This window comes from Anabrus simplex, chromosome 2 (assembly GCF_040414725.1).
Source record: "Anabrus simplex isolate iqAnaSimp1 chromosome 2, ASM4041472v1, whole genome shotgun sequence".
In the NCBI taxonomy this organism is placed as follows: Eukaryota; Metazoa; Arthropoda; class Insecta; order Orthoptera; family Tettigoniidae; genus Anabrus; species Anabrus simplex.
This window is the reverse complement of record NC_090266.1, coordinates 635,239,265-635,255,305: the sequence shown is the minus strand read 5'-3', so window position 1 is coordinate 635,255,305 and position 16,041 is coordinate 635,239,265. Positions and strand designations below refer to the sequence as shown.

General features: G+C 39.4%; 1 protein-coding gene across 1 annotated transcript in view; it reads right to left on the bottom strand.

The window, feature by feature from the left end:
- LOC136864296 (solute carrier family 41 member 1) overlaps positions 1 to 16,041 on the bottom strand; it is a 190,330-nt gene that overhangs the window by 31,228 nt on the left and 143,061 nt on the right. The window lies entirely within an intron of this gene.

Genomic DNA, 16,041 nt, shown 5'->3' with positions numbered 1-16,041 from the left:
GCTGCCGATAGTGGGATTCAAACCTACTATCTCCCGGATGCAAGCTCACAGCCGCGCATAAAACACTTTAAACTATTCTAACTTTAAAACCTGAATTTAATCTATATATTTAAATTTTATGAAGAAAACATGTCTTATTTCTAAAATTATTTACTTACATACAAATTATCAAACTGAACCAACGGCTTTTTAAATAACAATAAAAACAGCCTCATTCTTATCTGGCTGTTATCTTTATTTGGCTTGATAACTTTAATTATGAGAATTAACTGTATTTGCATAATGTTCTGTTTAAAAACTCATAATATTGAAAATTGTAATATTTAATTACTTTTTAGAACGAGCAGAGGGGCGGGCGGCTAAATATTGTTTGCCCAGGGCGCTAACTACTTGAAATCGGGGACTGACGGTAGGGGTTTTAATATTTTGGCTTGAAAGTATTATATCTCTTAATAATTTCTATCTAAGGAAAAATATGTTGTGCTTATTAACTTTGCCGTAAAAAAACCAGAACAAATTTCCACTTGTTTCTGAAATAAACGAGTGTTGCAAACATATTTTTATGGGATGGTTCTTGAATTTTGAAGGGATTTTGTCATAAACCCCATGTTTGTTAAAAAAACATATTTTAATAGGTTTAGACTGTATTGCTGATACAAAAGGATGAAATCAGCAATGCCTGCTCATCATGACAGGAGGTAATCAATCCGCATAAACAAACTCCACACCACATTCTGTAGTAGGCCATTGTAAAATGCTGTCATAAAAGTATTCATATTCCATCAGGTAAGGTTTTAAGGCATTTAGTTCACGTATCTTCTTGATATTGATGGGCACCTAAAACAAACAATAACAAAGAATAATGTAGGGCTCAGACCAGGTACTTCCTTGTCTGAGTAAGAAATATAACCTTCTCCTTTTACCCTTGCATTCCGAATAATATTACGCGTGTGAGTTTGTCTACCACTCCTCGTTTCCTTTTTAGATACAGGTTCGTCATCTGATTTATTTTTGCTACAGTAGTGGCTTTACGTCGCACCGACACAGATAGGTCTTATGGCGACGACGGGATAGGAAAGGCCTAGGAGTTGGAAGGAAGCGTCCGTGGCCTTAATTAAGTTACAGCCCCAGCATTTTCTTGGTGTGAAAATGGGAAACCACGGAAAACCATCTTCAGGGCTGCCGACAGTGGGATTCGAACCCGCTTCTGAATTTTCGGACATATCACTTCTTCTTCTTAATCTGTTTACCCTCCAGGGTCGGTTTTTCCCTCGGACTCAGCGAGGGATCCCACCTCTACCGCCTCAAGGGCAGTGTCCTGGAGTTTCAGACTTTGGGTCGGGGGATACAACTGGGAGAATGACCAGTACCTCGCCCAGGCGGCCTCACCTGCTATGCTCAACAGGGGCCTTGTGGAGGGATGGGAAGATTGGATGGGTCAGGCAAGGAAGAGGGAAGGAAGCGGCCGTGGCCTTAAGTTAGGTACCATCCCGGCATTTGCCTGGAGGAGAAGTGGGAAACCACGGAAAACCACTTCTAGGATGACTGAGGTGGGAATCGAACCCACCTCTACTCAGTTGACCTCTCGAGGCTGAGTGGACCCCGTTCCAGCCATCGTACCACTTTTTTCAAATTTTGTGGCAGAGCTGGGAATCGAACCCGGACCTCTGGGGGTGGCAGCTAATCACACTAACCACTACACCAGAGGCGAGACATATTACTATGAATATAAAAGAACACTGCACTGAACAAAAGAAACACTTTTTGAATCAGTTGTTCACAAAACTAGGAACATGCGATTCCAGAAACACAACAATGACAACAAAAACAGATGAACAGCTGGTTATTCTGGATTCAGAACAGCAGCGCCAACCGGAAAGGTACCAGCAGTTTATCTCAGAAACCAACCAAGCGGTGTCACTTAACTGGTTTCTGAACTAAATACGAAATTCAACGTAATGCCTGACTATTATAGGACGACGTTTCTTCACTGGTTTCAGCACCAAAATGTGCGTATAACTCATTTTTCCATTTTTTTGGTACTTGACTGCTTTCTGAAATAATCGATTCAATTAAGGCCACGGCCGCTTCCTTCCCACTCCTAGCCCTTTCCTGCCCCATCTTCGTCATAAGACCTATCTGTGTCTGTGCGACGTAAAGCAACTAGCAAAAAAAAGAGATGTCACTTGAAGAAGAAGGATATATGAAAGTGAAGAGCCCGGCACAAGTAAGTGGAAATAAAGCTAGGACTCAGCTAAGGGCTCCGTGGTCGCCAACCCAGACTCCCAAGTTCAGAGCCTATGGGGCCCGCTTTAGTCGCCTCTTACGACAGGCAGGGGATACTGTGGGTGTTATTCTACTACCCCCACCTACAGAGGGAAGTTGCAGTGCCCCTCAGCTGTTGCGTTCTTTACCAGCACCGTTTCCGATTTTCATAACGGGTAGGTATACAAAACCGTCGTTTACAGTCCTTGTATTTCTTGGAAATTGGGTTATCCAACGTAACTGGAATAACTCACAGGTCAGATAGGTCATTCCGGTGAGCAGCGTTGCTATTGGCTAAAGCGCCTGACGTCACCGAGAGTGAGAATGAAGTGGTAGGCCTGTATTTTTGAGCTTAGTAGTTACTCTAATTACACTCCACTCAAGTCATGAAATACAGAACTAATGGATATTTAGATGCTGTAACATTTATTATTTAAAACTTATACGAAAACATATGACTTCAAATCCGTCTTTGTAAAGACAAAGAGACTCTCACAACGGCTCGGGAACGCAGGCCTTCTGCCCCTTGGCAGGTTCGATCCTGGCTCAGGGCGGTGGTATTGGAAGGTCGAGACGTTAAAGAACTCTTGCGGGACAACATTCCGGCATCTCTGTGTCTCCGAAAACACGTTATTTGATCGAATTCAAATTTTAACACAATATGCAATGGGATGTTTTATGCATTGTTTATATATTTCAGAACTGTTTGTATCCAAAAGGAAAAAACTGTTATAAATTTGTAAGGCTCTTTTTTTTTACTCACGGTTGTTGGAAAATTCCGTTCTTGGTCGCGTTACAATATTTATCGTATGTCCAAAGTATCACTGTGTGACTAAAAAATTCGTAAATGAATTAACTTCTGTTATATCAGTTTGTATTTTCATTGGATAGATGTTTCACTGACTGGCCGGTACAGGGAAAGACGTGAGGCGGGGACGGGATTGATGCTCTACTTCATTTCATCATCGGAAACAGTGTCCGGCGTGCTGGCCTTTGGTCACAGGGGTCCCGGGTTCGATTCCCGGCAGGGTTGGTAATTTTAATTATAATTGGTTAATTTCAATGGCATGGGGGCTGGGTGTATGTGTCGTCTCCATCATCATTTAAACCTCATCACTAGGCGCAGGTCGCCTACGGGTGTCAAATCAAAAGACCTGCATCTGGCGAGCCGAACTTGTCTTCGGACACTCCCGGCACTAAAAGCCATACGCCATTTCATTTATATTTGTCGGAAACAGTACGTTATTTTGACTGTTTTGTTCAGCACTAACCCATGCTCAATAATTTCCTGGAATGTTTCGCATTCCGTACAAATGTCAACACCATCAGCTCCGTGCAAGTACTGTATCACAACTTACTGGTGACAGACTATGTGACGCTGGAGGGTGAGAGGGGAATCTCTCGTTCGGCCTTGGCCTTTCGTACTGCCATCTATGCACCCGCCATGTAACTATCAGTGGAGTTAGTTGTCGACATCAACGAGACTAGTGGCGATATTTTGAAATAAAATATGAATCTAGAACTGACTCCGGCCGCCTCTTAATGTGCCCTAAATTGAGTCTAATGCGGAACTATGAAGCTGATTGCCGTTCACTTTTTGTGAAGGGAGCTTCGTCTCAATTTCTTACTGTTGTTAAACTCCAATTCTACCGTGACCCTGGAGGGGCTATGTTTGAAGCTGCTTTACGTCTTGTATAATAAAACCACTGATCTCTATACATGGATCGCTGATGGCAGCTCTGCGCTGCAGGAGAAAGTACGCCAAGTTGCGCACGTGGTCCGCCATGTTGGTGTACCCTTATGGGGAGGCAATGATAATATAATCAAATTTAAATCGCAATTAATGGCGCATTGGAATAATTAAAAATATAGAGACTTGTTCACTAAAGCATAAGGACATTCAGAGCATCGACACGTCATTACCAGGGCAGTAAATCTCCGGGATAGCAATAAAAATGACAAATATTAACTTAGGTGCTGAATACATGCAATTAGCGATCGGCAATACAATACGAGTGAAAAACAGTTTCTGGAGACAATGCTGTAAATTTTATACATGTATGCCATGAAATTATGCATTCTTAAGGGGAGATACAACTGAATTTTTCGTATTTTGAGCCAAAAACTCTGGTTTTTCTTTTTATTCATACAAAAATAGCTCTATTCTTCCTCTTTCAGAAAATGATTTTATTTTAGTAATTCTGGCTTGTTTACAGCTTGTAGAAGCCATTTAATATGAGCCCACAGGACATTTAAAAGCCCAGAACCACACCCTCTTCTCCTGTAACGGCATAATGTTAGTTTACTGTGTGTTTTTCGCTGGATATTTGAGTATTTCGCGGTGTATTTGCCGTAGAAGTACACTTAGGCATGCTGACAGTCACTTGTTTACTACGTAATCAATACAATTACATTATGTTAGGAAATGTTGCAATTTGAACTGACGGAAAGAATGTTGTACCACTTGCAAATAGTACTCAATTTTTATCTGCCACACATGTATACTTTTATAGTTTAAATATATGAGGGGTGTAGAAGCAAAACTCACATTCTCCATTTTTTTGAATATTGAGTTCTGTGTGAAGGCATGTTCTCTACCTTAATGGGCATCATTTCCAATGAAACACCTGTAGCGAAACTAACATTTTACTTGTAAAAAATCATTCTTAAATTAAGGGTTAGTTGCAAAACTCACATTATCCACTTCCCAGCACGAAGCAAAAATCACACTCTCCGGTTACACTAATCATGTTGGTACACTTGTTTCCGAGTGCATTGTGGGTATCGCATGTTTACACTAGATTACAGGTTATGTCATATTGTTAGGTGAAGGCTTCAGCAGTACATCAGTTGTTGATTTAAGATAAAAAGTTCCCCAAAATAAGGGTTATAAATGGAAGAAAGTGTGAAACCATGTTGTCCGGAGGAAAGAGGTCGGAAGAGGAGCAGAGATCAATCTAACTGGAAAAGAAACAAGGCTAAACAAATGAGGTGAGTTGGATGTGGACTTCATTGCTCTGGAGATGGTGTATTCAGAGAAGGTTTCACTATTCCAAGTTTTTGTATTTACATGTTTTGAATTTGTTTTCTTCCAGATATTCTTCAAAGAGGTTACCAAAGTTTCCGGAATGAAATCAGTCAGGGAGCCTTCTTATGTCGTATAGTTGGAGCTCAAGACCTTCGCAGGTTTCATGAGAGATTTTATTTACATGAGGACAAATTATACATTGCTGTTTAATAAACTGTATTTTTATCATTATTCTCCTCCAAGTGTCCGTTTTTCTTTTATTTATTTGCTTCTGTTCACTGTTTGCATCCTATTTCTTAGCTTCATATAGCCTACTAAACATAAGAATGTTTGTACCAAAACTTACATTATCCACAGCCTTGTGATGCATAACTCTCATTATCCAAAAACGTGGAGTAAAACTCACATTCTCCAAACTTAAAATATAATTTGTCGTCTTCACATTTACTTTCCGCAAGAAAAGGTGTTCTCCGCCATTTATTATCACATTCAAGATGTAAATAAAAACGTTTATTGCAAGATTCGTCCAGGTGTGCATATTTGAGAGTTTTTTAAGCTTTACCATAAATCATGAAGTGGACAATGTGAGTTTTGCTTCTACACCCCTCATATTATGTATTTGTATTATTTACATTTAGGAATTCGTATTTGTGTTATTCATAGTAGTACAAGCATGGCTCCCTTGTTTGTTTATATTTTACTAACATGCAGAAGTAACATGTGGTTTCAATTCAGCGAGTGAAATATCTAAACTAGTGATTTTTTAAATGTTTTTCATCTTAACTCCTTTGTAAATGTGTGGGGTATTGCAACAACACAGCACAGAACACACGTGAAACTACAATCAGGAGACCTGGCGTCACTGAACTAAGCATAAACAAAGCAAGCACGCTCCTCGTGGTCTACTGCATCGTGCGCTCGCTGCCATCTTACTACGCCAGTCATCTTCTATTCGGCTTACTGCTACCCAAGCTACCAGCCATCCATGTATAGAGATCAGTGAATAAAACCTTTTAACTGGAAGACAAACAGACATTTTTAGTGCTACAGAGTTGAAACTTTTAACAACTATTCCAATGAATAGATATAGTTTTTTTAAGTAGGCTATCTATGTATTCATCCTGTCTCATTTCATCAACCCATTAACCCCCACATTGTTTTAACAGCATTTTAATTTGATTTGTATTCAAATAGTTTTCAAGAGAAACAATGTACCTGAAAATAATGTACTCAGAAACTTAGCGATTCACCTAAGCTTAACAGCTGAAGATGTTCTCCAGTGAGAACGAAACATGTACTGTTTATAATTAATTAATTTGCTAAAAAGCAAATAAAAAGTATCAAAAAGGGGGAAGATTTTCAATTACTGTAAGTCTCTGTGCAAGTTCACAGCCGCACGCCCCTACTCGCACGGCCAACTCGCCCGATAAGAAGAAATACTGCAGTTCTTTGTAAACACTTCTTAACCTAAGCAATGAAAAACGTAGCTGAGGATGTTCGTAAGGAACGAAATATGTACTACTAGTTAGCTTGTTTTATGACCCGGCTGGGAATCGAATCAAGGACCCTCTGAACCGAAGGCTTCAACCCTGACCATTCAGCCATGGAGTCTGACTGTTTGAAGGAAATATACAGTATCAAAAATGTGGAGATTCTCACTTTTATTGTATTCTTGTGATAATGTTGTTTAATATGAAAATCACTCTTGAAATAAGACATTTCATGTGTGACAATTAACAACCAACAGATAGGGATTTAATCATCCTCTCCTTCCTGGCCTTATCCGAATTACTTGTGTCAGCTCTAATCTCAATTAACGCCAGTTTTTATGGCTGGAAGCCTTTCCAGACACCAAACCCATGTGGAAGATTCATTCACTTTTGTGTGTTTCTGTAAAGGTTGGTAGTGTGATATGTTGTTGTATGAAAATGAAGATGTGTATTAAGACATAACATAAACACCCACTCCCCGAACTACAGGAATTAACCAGACATAGCTAAAGCCTCCAGTCTTGCCGGGAATCAACCCCATGGCACTCTGAACAGAAGGATGATATGCTGATCATTCAGCCAAGGAATGAGATGACCAGGTTGTAAGCAACCTTTTTTACTGTTTTTGTGGCTCAAAAAAAAAAACGCCCTTCAGCTTAGAATCAGTATCATTAACATGGTCAGTAAAGTAGACAACACCCCTTATTGAGTCAATAAGAAAAAGTTCCAAAAAATAATGAAGATAGCAACATAAGTAAACCAGGCGAGTTGGCCATGCGGTTAGAGGCGCATGGCTGTGAGCTTGCACCCAGGAGATAGTGGGTTCGAATCCCACTGTCGGCAGCCTTGAAGATGGTTTTCCGTGGTTTCCCATTTTCACACCAGGCAAATGCTGGGGCTGTACCTTAATTAAGGCCACGGCCGCTTCCTTCCAACTCCTAGTCCTTTCCTATCCCGTCATCGCCATAAGACGTATCTGTGTCGGTGCGATGTAAAGCCAATAGCAACATAAGTAAGTTTTCACTATCATGTAGATTCAGGTGTGGTTCCATCAACAGTTGTTAAATATATATATATATATATATATATATATATATATATACATACACACACACACTAATAAGTTGTCAGTTAACATCTTGTAAACATTCTTGCGTTTCTTCAAACTTTTCTTGAGAAATGTCAGATAACACCATACCTGCCAACTTTTGAAAAGGGCTATCAGTAAAACTCACGCGCGGCAAAAATTCTAACAATTTTCGACATACCCTGGCTTGCAAGAAATCAGCTACATTTTCCGTATCAAATCCTATTTACAAAGACTTATAACAATAAAAATCTTCCACCTTTTTGATACTTTCAGAAAGGTGGAAGATTTTTATTGTTATAAGTCTTTGTATACCCCGGCTTGACGAAAATAATACTTCTGGGCTACAAAATACAATAATTCATGCTTTAAACAGGATACTTCAATGAAATCATATCTACCACATCATAGGCCAATGATTTATAGATGAACATAACAATCAAGAAAAAATCCATGTTAATCAGCAGCAGGCATGGTGAATATAAGTTTGGAGCATACATGACAGGACTTCCTTGATAAATTAAGCAGATATGCGATAAATGAAAGAGGCTTTACATACTAAAACTGGTTTAATGTAACATAGGCATGAAATATTATAATACACACTGCAAATCACACGCTAGTTCGTCTAAAGTAATAGTTGTGACCTTTTCAGCTTCCTGCAAAAAGTTTTGAGAAAATGTTTTGTCATAACAGCGACCAGAACTCCTGGTCTTCAAAATAGAAATAGACTAGAGAGATTCACTGGAGATGGATGATCTCAACCCTGTTCTATTTTTCTTCACAAGGCTGAAAACACGTCCACATTCTGCATTGCTATGGGGTATGGTGAGAATAGAGAGCATTACTCTTGAAATTCGGTTATACTTAAGAAGTCCATCGGCTCCACGAATTCTTAATATTTGTGCCCAACTGGAATCAATTGCAGCATCTTGATTTGCAGCCAAAGTGTCATCTATATGAAGAGCTGTGAACTGCCTCTGAAGGTCATTCATCACCGCATCTGTAGTTTCATTCTCTTCCTTGTATAACATGATAGGAAACTTTTTCAAGAAAAAAAAAAAATGAATGGAGAAAACTGTTTATCTTCAATTTTGTCTAACCTAGCAACTTGAGCATGCTTCAACATATCATCCTTGAGTGGAAACTTATTGATGATGTAGTCACAGGCAGTACAAAAGTAGTTTCTCACTGATGAGGAGAAAAGGGCTTTATCTGTATCCTGGAGATCATTCACTATGTTCAAAGTCTGAATGCCAATAACAAACTCATCATCACTTGAATCATTTCTTCCACCATGTGCAATATTAATATCACACCCACATACCATGCAAAAGGCAAATTTTTCTCCCTTTCTTGATTTTAGTATGCATGGAAAATCAACAGAATATGATTCTTTAAATGTCTGGAAGTACTGTTTCTTATTGGATTTATTCATGATAATCGACAATAGGAATATAGCATATGAAATGTCCGAGAACAAATGTCTCGATATGTACTGAAAATCGATATGAACCTGGATCACTGAACGTCACATAAAATTATAACAAACACTCAAGGCAGTCAAACACTTCATTAAAACATGTCAAAGCACACAAAGTCTTAAACGATTAAATGAACAAGACGCCAACCTCACGAACAAAGAATATGCACATGTTAAAAAGCACGCGCGCGCACGCACACGCGCGCACACACACACATGTGGAATGAATGTAATTCTTCTTCTTCTTCTTCTTCTTCTTTATAATTTATTGGGCTTTGCTAATAGCAGTATACCCAGTCACTGGAATGAATGTAATTAGACCAACGAATATAGGAAACTGCAAAGCACGAAGTTATAACACAAAAACTTGAACACTTCATTAAAATATGCCTTAACCTTAAAAGGCCACAACATTCAAGGAACGCCAACTTCGTGAACAAAGAACAACACTCACATGGTCAAAGAATATGGGTTAAATCACAACAAGCGAATGGAGAGGAACAAAGAATTTGAGGAGCAGAGCCTGCCGACACCAAAGATTCACACGGAAGAACTGTTATCCCAGCTTTAAATTCAATTCTAATAACGACACAAATATTGCACGGTTAAAAATACCAATCATATCAAAGAATGAGTTATCGACTATTGTGGACTTGCCTTTGATCCATGCAAACACTCAATTTTATGAATTGGAGCGATTATAGAACGTTAAGGTTTCAAATTTTTGTCCGCAAAGTCGTAAAATGACACCGTCCATCTCTAAAACCGTAAAAAGCTCCAATTTTCGTAAATTTTATGGATAAACCGTAAAAGTTGACAGGTATATAACACGTTAACTCTCGCAAAGGTTACGAACAGTGATAATCTAGAAGGCAGTGGCAGAACCAAGCAGTTTTTGAGCATGATCCGATGCAATTTTGTTTGACTCAGAATTCAGCTAAGAAATCAGCCTAAACAAGTTGTCTTAACATTTAAATAGCGATCCCCAGCTAAAAATGGGAAAAACTCTTTTACAGACCTCTATCACCCTTCATATGTTGTTCAGGACCTCTAACTTGTCCCCACTTCAAACCGCATTTGGATATGGGAGATATTAAGTATTATTCTATAGTTTTCAGAACATGGCCACAACTACTCCCCGATTTGGAGGTTAGGATCATTAATAACTTGAACAGTAATAGAAAACGTTATCCCCCCCTCCTAATTGCAGCACGTTTCAGCTCTACTACCTCCAGGCGATTGGATTCTTGCAAATGTACTGTCTATTGCACTTAAAACACAAGCAAATCAGCATATATCAGTCAACACTATCGCTGCAGTAACTGCTAACAATTCTACTAACTGAAGCTATTGAAATTCTAGCACTGGATTGTTGCGCTTAAAACACCAGGAAATCAGCATATTTCATAGAAGTTCTCGATTATCTGTTGACGTTCTTCTACTGAAGGAAATACTCGGCAACCTTCTCATGGATGCTTTTGCTGCAGACTGCAAACAATTCTAACAACTGCAACTTTCGAAATTCTAGATCTGTCTCCAAACATTACATACACGCTTGATGGCACAGACAGTGTACGAAGACAGTGACAAAGAAATACGTGACTGATCTGAATCTCACGGTGATGTCTGACTAAACAATTAAATGGCAGAAAATGTATTCCATAAGCTGTGTGTTTGCTTCATTAATAATTTTTTAAGAATGTTCATTTCTGATTTCCCAGGGGTTGGCTTACAATCGACATCTGCTTATAATCGTATAAATACCATACTCCTGTCGAGTAACACAAAAGGGTCTGCTCAAGACTTAAATTCCCCAGCTGATGGCCAAATTGCCTTGCAAAGCATCGTATGCCCTCACCCCAAATGAACACTGTGGAGAGATCTGGAACTGAATCCAGGTTTTAGGCATGCAATATTAGAGATCAAGAATTGTACACCTGCTGGTTAACATTGTAATGGTGAATTCTTTTTCCACCAATGGGACTTGAATCTGTTAATCACCATGCTAGTCAATAAAGACTTCATGATTTATGATCATAACTACCAGACAGGCTCTGAAATAGAAATTAGCAATGACCTCTTGTAAACTCAAATACAGTAGAACCTCGAAAATTCAAAATCATTTAATTCAAAGTCCCACCTAATTCGAAGAAGCTCTCATTCCCAGAAACATGAGGTACGGTTTTGCATGTTATTTAAATTGTTTAATTCAAAATACGGATAATTCGTAATTCGAAGAAAAATATCTATCCCATTACCGAAATTCAGACTTTTAATTCAAAACTGCTTTATATTAAAAAAAAAATAGCTTTTTCAGAGTAATTTAAATTCGAAATTTATCCGAGTCATGATAGAACGCGTCCTCCAGAATGCGCTGTGGTAGATTTCAGTATTTTCACCCACTTCGGTGTGTTTACAGTGTGTTTCATATTTGCTAAGTTTGAGTAAAATCATAATTCTTTTGTATTCAGCGTTTTAAGGAACACTATAATATCACTTAACAGGCAGTGTGCGGAGAAGCAGAATTTGCGAACACCGGCAATGCCGACAGTTGACGAAAACGCGTTGCTCATATAATAAATTCGTACGCACCGAATATTGTCAATGCCGATGAAACTGCATTATTTTTTTTTAAGCCGAGCCCAAACGGACTTACGGTTTTATAGGAGGGAAGTGCCAGCCGGGAAATCGTACAAGGGAGGTCATTGCACTGTGTTGCAATGCACACGGAAGTGAGAGGCTTCTTCCCCTCGTCATAGGGAAGTTCGATAAGCCACGATGTTTTAAGGGGATCGGGCACTTTTCGTGCAAGTACAGGACATCTAAAATGCATTCAGTACAGTAATCCAATGAATAACGGACTTGCACAAGGGAGCCAGCATATTCTGTCCTCGTCTTTGAATCGTGCGTTTCTTTCTTTCGTTGTGTGAGGTTATGTTTGTCAGTGAGTTATCCAAGTGAGTACTGTATTGTGAATTTGAATACTGTAAATACACCTTGTTGGGTTCATTTTGGAAATCATTCTTTTCCGTGACATTTCAAAGGTTTAAACTTTGAATCAAGGTTAACTGCATGCAGTACAGGTCTTAGAATATTTTTTGATGTGGCAAGAGTTGGCATTTCTGAATTAAGAGTTGGCGGTTAATGCAAAATTACGTAATTCGAAGTCCGATTTTTGCATCCCAATGACTTCGAATTAACGAGGTTTTACTGTATAAGGTATTATGTATGTGATATCACTTTACCCACATTTAGATAGAAAGGGCCGATTGCAGAAACGGTATTTAGGCGATGTCTAGGTTAAACAATGCCTAAGCATGACTGCCGCATTGCAGAGACGTTATTTATCACTTAGACACTGTCTAAAACCGATGCTCAACCGGTCATGTTTAAACACTGCCGAGAGCACTGTTTAACCTCAAATGAGAGGAGTGAATCACAATTAGAGGTTATGTACCATAAAATATGTAATTTGTAGGATCGTGTTGAAACGGTTCCGGAAAGAAAGGTTAGTCCGACGGCCTCTCTGTGGGTCACCCGCTGCTAAATCGCAGCAATTCGTTTGACATGCACGGGGAGATAACAATAAAATAAGGTTTCGCTTTACGAGAGACTTGTTTCTTGAGACTGACAAAGTGACAGTCCGGTAACTGTCAGCTTGAATACAATTCTTGGCAACCGATATATTTTATTATGTATATGAGGTAATTTCCATGGAATTGTAGGCCACTTCGACTACATACATATCAGAATTACGTGTCCCGATCGTCTTAGGGCTGTCACATATATCAATCAGGAGGGATTCACTTACATTTACTGCCAAGTAAACACACATAATAGCAAAAACTAAAAAGTAGGTTGTATGGGATTTTTATATATATCGTCGGCAACTATCAGATAGGAAAAGGCAAGTGGTGGTGATTATCGTTTAAAGAGGACTGAGGAAGAAGAGCCGTGGCCATAACAGCCCTAGTATTTGCCTGGTGTAAAAATAGGGAAACTACGGAAAACAATCTTCACGGCTGCCGATGATGCGTTTCGAACCTACGATCTCCAGAATGCAAGCTTACATCTATATGGCCCGTACAACACACTCGGTTACACGTTACTATTGCTTCATCTTCCCTTCATCGAAGCTACCGTATTTATGAGTAGATTACACTCACTGTAACAACGCTATAATGAAAGCTACACTTCCCCGTACGGTGCCGTGTCGCTTTAGTGTTGATATTATGAGATTTAATTTCCACCGAAAGCGATACTCTTATCTGTGGGCAAGTCATGCTCAGCCATATTTGAGTAATGTGTAGGAAGACAAACAGCTGACTGGCGTTCGGCGCGCGCACCGGCGAATTTCATTGGCTGCGACAAGCAAAGAGTAGCATGAAAGATACTTCTGTATCCATTTTCAAACCAAAATTGAAACTTTAAGGGATGTCTAGTTAAACATCGACTGAACATTGTTTATGCAATGGAAGATCGTGAACGATTTAGGTGTTGGTTAGGTAGACGATGTCTAGGCTTAAAACTAGTCATCGTTTCTGCAATCGGCCCAAAGAATTTTGAGGCATCTATCATTCTGAAATGTAGGAACAAGTCCCAAGGCAACTTTACTACGCCTGCAGACCTTTATAAAACCAAATGACCTGCAGCAATGGAGATGATGCAATAAGGCAAGAGGAGGTTAAAACTGAAAATTAATTTCTCCAACTTTAATAATACCGTATTTCAGAGACTGAAAAAAATGTTGGGTCAGAAGGGAGATGACTAGCAGAGAAATTATGAAAAAGAGCGCAGTTCAAAACACCTTCAAACTTTTTATTCCTGATGAGCCAAAACTTACTACTTAGCCTTACCAACAGTGATCTACAGTACAGTGGAACCTCGATTATCCGTTCCCGGAAAATACGTTTTCCCGGAATATGCGTTCAAATTACGTGGTCCCGCGGGCATCGTAATTAAATCACGTTGTAAAAGTCCCGCATTATCCGTTCCTCGAAGAAACGTCCAGAAAGTCCAGTTCCATCAACGCTCAATCCTCGATCAATCCTTTTTTAATAAACTGCATCTCACGAAAGGACGGCTATGGCACACTTATGGATCTTGGCGTTAAGGCCCCGTCATTGTGATAATTAGAGCAAGTGACTGTACCGGTACTGGAAAAGCGATCGGCAGTGAACTTGCATAAGGGACCATCTTAGTATCGCATTCGGGTGGTATTGTTTAGAGAATCTCGGAAAATCATAAAGCAGAGAGTGGCCACAACAATTGTAAGGAGACACGGCGCATTACGACAGCTCTGCTTGAAGACGGAACAAGTTTTGCCAAATGTTCGCACTTATAAAACGTCCATATTATGTCCAGGGTTAGATGTTTATGTTTTAACATTTTTTCGATCGTACTGCCGAACAGGTTTTCGGCATTTTGCTCAGGGCACTGTAGAGTAACTGGGCTTTCAGGCAGGAATCGAAACTGCTCCTTCTTAACACAAATTCAGTATTGTTGATATTATCGTACATGATTATGTTAGCGAGACCAGAACAGATGTTGCACCTTACATTAAAAAAGAAAGCCATGGGAGGTCTTGGGATTGCCTATTACTGTTTAGGTCCTAATGTAAGACTGGGAATTTTACGTTTTCGTGTTAAAATATAAAAAAACACAGTTGTTTTATTTGCGCACGTTACATTTAAATGGTTGGTATCATTTCCAACTCGTACTGACATATGCAGCGAGCGCGCTTTCCAGATGACCTCAAGGTCACGAATAACCGTAATTTCTGAAGTTTTGATGATATTTCTTTTTATCTTTCCAATTTGATTGGATTTGTGACGGGCAGAATTGAATATAATGCATTCGAGAACTTTTAAGAATCAATACTTACATTTGACACCATGTTTTCGAATTCAACATAACCTTTAAAAGTCGATGTAGGGTAGGCCTAATTTACGCGGTACGAGATTTCCAGAAACTGACTACGAACAGTATACCAGAGACCAAATTACAATGAAAGATTAAGAAATGAAGGGATTTCGCCATCATGTTGGGTGCTTTTGTATCTAATGTGCTTTATTTTATTAGATGAAAAAATTAAAAAACTACTTGTGGTCGATTGTCGTTTGGCTTGGCATTATTAGATTTTTCGAAGAGTTTGGCTAGCCTAATCAAAGTTGCTGAACTGAAAGAATTTTTCACGGAAAACTGACGAAGATTTCCATGTAAAACTGAATATAAAGTATCGAGATTTTGAACTCGCGTACCGGTAATTAATGCGGTTTTGCGGTCTAACATGCCTGCCTTTCATTCAGAGTGCCCGGGTTCGATTGCGACCAGGTCAGGAAATTTTACCTGGATATAAGTCATGTTCCAGGTTCCATTCAGCCTACGTGATTACCTTTAATTGTGGAGCTATCTAACTGTGAGATGGCGACCCCGATGTAGAGAGCCAGGAAAATCGGCCGAGAGGATTCGTCGCACTGACCATGCGTCACCTCATAATCTGCAGGCCTTAGGGCTGAGCGGCGGTCGCTTAGCAGGCAAAGGCCCATTGGGGCTGTAGTCTGGTTTGGTTTAGGAGTTTTTGTAAGTTTATAATTATACATACTGGTATTTCATTTTTGTGATGTTTACCTAAATTGTTGATGGTTTTCATTTATTCCCGGATTTTCCGTTTTCCCGTGTTATACGT